Source organism: Cynoglossus semilaevis, chromosome 20 (assembly GCF_000523025.1).
Source record: "Cynoglossus semilaevis isolate Cse_v1.0 chromosome 20, Cse_v1.0, whole genome shotgun sequence".
Lineage (NCBI taxonomy): Eukaryota > Metazoa > Chordata > Actinopteri > Pleuronectiformes > Cynoglossidae > Cynoglossus > Cynoglossus semilaevis.
The window spans coordinates 254,011-258,704 of NC_024326.1; the positions used below are offsets into that span (position 1 = coordinate 254,011).

Below are 4,694 nucleotides of genomic sequence, written 5' to 3' on the forward strand. Positions count from 1 at the left end.
CACTGCTGTAATTCTTGAATGATAACAACATCACGCTTAATTTCAGTTATGTATCAAACCTGCAGCCTGAAGACGTGCACGACGATAGAATCACACATTGAAATTACACATAAAAAATTAAGCAAAAAAAAAGTGAATACCTTAAAGTAAACACAGAAAAAAGGGAAATAGACTGGAGGAGTATTCAAACCCCACACTCACCCCCATTTTCTGATCTATGAGAGAGGCTGGGAATCTTCCACAGTATTGTCTGCTGCTCTGGATTCCTTCAGGAGAAACGAAGGAATGTCTTACAACAGCCCGAAAAACTAGAATCAGCTCCTAAAGAGATCGAACGAGCTAGGCCTGGTTCAAAATACAAGGGGGTCCTCGGTTTACGACGTCCTCGACCTATGGCATCATTCTGACATACAGTGTTAAAAACTCGTCATATTAAATTAAATATAATTTTAGTTCTTACGTCACATCGTAAGAACAGAACAGGACCCCCCGTAGATTGGATCAAAATTTGAAGAAAATTTGAAAGCAGAAGAAGAAGCCCTCACCAGATGGCAGGTGGGATCATGGTCTGGAGTTTGGCTGTGCCTCCATCTACAGGAACCAGGAAGTGGATGTTGTGTAGTGGGACAGGGAAAGCCATGGCCTCAGTGTTGTATTTATAGTCTATTCTAAGGTCGGTGTTGTTGGCGTCGCCTCTCCAGCTGACAGCCAGGTTCAACGGAGTACACTGGATCCCATCTGCTGACACCTAGAACACATGGAGACCCAGGGCATTATATTAGATAGCTAACATGTAACCTATAGTAAGTATTTGACTATTAAATGACACAAATGTGACATATGTGGTAAGGTTTACAGATTAGATAAGAGTAACCATAAAAGTAGGCACAAATAGTTTGAAGAAAAACAGCTCATAAAATAGCCGCAAACATTTAGCATAGGCATTGATAGCAGGAAACTGGCAATTTATGGACTTTAAGAGGCTCCGTGGTGTTAGTCGTACCAGCAAAAAAATGCCTAATGAAGAAAAAAATATATATAAGTTGCTCCGGAGTATGTGGCACCAGGCAAAGGATGTAAAAAAGTACAACTTACAGGAGTACCTGATACTGGTACACAAGCCTACAGTGCCCTCTAGCGGCTGTCAGTGTGAAAATAAAGAACATGTAAAATTATATATTTTAATATATATATATATCACACCTGAGTATAAGTTGCAATTCCAGCCAAAGGATGAAACAAAGATTTATAGTTCAAAACATACGCCACTAAGAATCAAGTCAAAAAAGAAACTAAAAGGAAGTCCCACAACAGCTAAACACATTAAATGTTCCCTAAAAGTTACCTGATATTTGATCATATCCACGTTGTAGTAAGTCGCCTGAGGCTTTTGTTCAGCCACTTTCTTCAAATGGCTCATCAGGTTTGGCATATTTACCCAGAACTCCTTGGAGTCTACAATGTCTGTCGTGGAATCACTACAGGATCAGAGCTACACAGTTAAACATTGGCTCGATATTGTGCATTATTTATTTACAGAAGGCTCAACGGCCTTGTGAGTGAGCCACGGCCGTGTTTTTCTTTTTAAGTGACATTTTCCTACCAGCAGAGCAGCTGTGGGTTGGGGAGAACCTGCTCCAGTCGGCTGTAGTTACTGATATTAAATGTGAGAACTGGTTGAGCCGGGTGGTTGGCAAAGTGCCTGGTGATGCCCGCGGGGAAGGACAGCACCATCTCCCCCGTGATCTTTACCACACATCTGGGACAGAGAGCGGAACAAGCCCAAACTGTTAGCCTCAAACTGAGCAAATGTAGAAGTCAATGATCGGAAATCGGGTGCAATGTCTACCTGCTGGGATCAGCGCCTTTAAAGTAGGCATTGATGGTTTCTGTGAAGGCAGCTGCCACAGGCAGAGTGTCCTGGGGTCCCATGGTGAGTGGACTGGGCCCTCTGGAGCATCCTAAAGGAAACACAAAAAGCAAAAAAAAAAAAAACTGTAAATAAATCTGTTTCTTTGAGGCCTCAAGAATTTCAGGGCTAGGCCAAGACAAAGGGATACTTATGAGTAACAGGTAAAAGCAAAACCAAAATCTCCATTCTGATTGGTTTCTGGGTGAGGGGGGAGGGGGACAGGACAGGGTGGGGCAACTATATTGTGGCTCACTGAACATGAGTCTGGACAGAACTGCAGGTAGGACAGGTGTTTTATAGCTACATGCACTGTTTGGCTAGAGGATCAGTCTGGCCGGACTCACCTTCAAAAGCTAAATAAAACCTGCCATGGTCAAACCACACCAGAGGCTGTGAGGCCTCTTAGTGAGTAGGAGAGAACGGTGGAGGACACAAAGGACACATACAGCATGTGAGTGACAGAACGACACTGGATCAGTCTAAGATGCACATCCTTGCCGAGACCAAGAGTCGGTGGAACGGTATAGTGTACCTGCAGTGGTCATGCTCAGGTCCCTCCCTAGTGTCGGCGTGGAAGCTGCACTCTGGGAGGTAATGGAGGAGATAGACGAAGAGCTCTCTGCACGGGCCAGGGGAGCGAAAGGTGGAGGGCTGCCTGAAACCGGCGGACTGAAGGGGACGCGCCTGGAGACAGAGCCGTTTGTAAAGCATTGTAAATGACACGACGGGTCGAAGTAAAGCATTGTTATTTAGCATTGTAAATGACACGACGGGTCGAAGGAAAATGAAGAGACAGAGAGAGAGAGAGAGAAATTATTGGAAAGTTCGTTCGTACCAAGTCGGAAATTGGCTTTCCCGGGGGCAACTTTGGTCGGGAGGATGGTCGCGGCGGAGGAGGCGGAGGCACGGGGCTGCTTCGAGATTGAGGAGTGGATGGACGAGCCGGAGACGGGGGGCCTGCAGCACAAACGTTTACAATAGATGAGCAGAGATACCAGATCATGTCCAGATCCATCAAGATAACTGGTTAGAGGATACAGTATCTATAAAGAAATAAAATGATAAAAATGTAAGAAAACATTTTATATTATTGTTATAGCTAGTTAGAGGATACAGTATCTATAAACAATAATGATAAAATAAAATAATAAAAATTAAGAAAACATTTTATATTATTGTTATAAAAATGGGTCAAATATCCCAGCGAAGAACAGTGAGCGCGACAGCTAAATTGAGCTATTTTGGCTAGCTCGTATCTTGAAGCCCCACTGTACAAGGGAAACAAACAAACACACAAAGCCACACAAAATGACTTGGCCGACCACATTTGGCCCCCGGGCCTTGAGTTTGACGCGTCTGTTGTAAACTTTTTTTTCTGGGAACCCATATTTTCAAAGTCACAAACCATCACGACCCAAGTCAACATGATGCGAGATAACCCCCAAAAAGAATCTCTTACAACCCACCTGAGGGTCCCGACCCAGTCTTTGGTAAACAATATTATAAGAGATAAGGAAGAAGATCAAATCACTCACAGCTGCCTGAGTATGGACCAGGAGAAGACATGATGGACCTGTAGGTGGTTGGAGGAAGAGGTGGCGGAGTCGCCCTAAAGGTGGGCGTCAGCTCTCTGGGCGAGCCCATGAAGTCTTGGAGGTCATCTCTCAGGTATGTACTGTCTGGAGTCCGCTTCCCTCCTGTGCTGCCCCTGACCAGAGGAGAAGTGACCCTTGCAGAGGGGGAGCTCCGATCCGCCGGGAGAGGAGGCACTGGGCTGATGGGTGGGCAGGAGCTGTATACGGCCAGCTGCAGCACCTCTTCATCGATCGCTTCCTCATCGAGGCAGAAGGGGGGAGAGTCGGATGGAGAGAAGTCAGGAGGTAAGGGAGGCGCCGGCTCATCCGGAGGAGGAGGTCCGAGCATAATGGAAGTGGGAGAATCAAGGGGCGTGAACGCAGGAGGAGATCCAGGAGAAAATGGTGGAGGTGAAGGCGGTGGATCATTCGGCGGCGGTCCAGGCGAGAGGCACGGAGAGGAGGGAGTCGACGAAGGCGTGTCCGGAGCAGGAGAGTCTGGGGGTGGAGGAGGAGCGGGTTCATCGGGCGGTGGGGGTCGGTCATCAGTAAAAGTGACCCATCGAGGCGACGCGGTGTCCTCACTGGTTCGAGGGCTGTCGACGGGGCCGAACACATCGTCCAAATCGGGGCCGGGGCAGCCTCCGTAGGAAGAGGGCGGCAGGACATTCAGGTAGATGGGAGCAGATCGTCTAACGTCTCGTCCACCTGGTAGATCAGCTGCAGTATTTGTGGAGAAAGTCAAAACACAGCTCGTCGTGGAATCTCACAGGTGTGACTCTGTAAGAGCTGAACTCACCAGCAGAGTCTGAAGAATAACCATAGTGGCTTCTGGAAGGAATGTTTTTCGGAGGAAGAGGAGGAGGGGCTATGACAAACGACAGCACAGGTCAGTTTACAGTTATTACAGTCATTTTAACTAGGCCAACAAGCTATTTGTTGTGTTGGATGTCACTCAAAACTTTTCAAAATTACAGAAACACCACACACCATCCTGAACAACGGTATTCTCTCACTTTCACCTGATAGCTACTCGAGTCCTCGCCCTTTAACCTGTCTAAAGTCGCAGTTAAAAATATTTTTTTCAACAAATTATTATTCTTTTCAAAATTACAGAAACACCACATAAAATCTTAAACAACTGTATTGTTTGTTCTTCACCTGATAGCTACTCGAGTCCCCGCCCTTTAACCTGTCTAAAGTCGCAG

The 4,694-nt window shown here is 46.4% G+C and overlaps 1 pseudogene; it reads right to left on the reverse strand.

The window, feature by feature from the left end:
• The window catches only part of LOC103395815 (SH3-containing GRB2-like protein 3-interacting protein 1), a 15,169-nt pseudogene that overhangs the window by 3,458 nt on the left and 7,017 nt on the right, over positions 1–4,694 (reverse strand).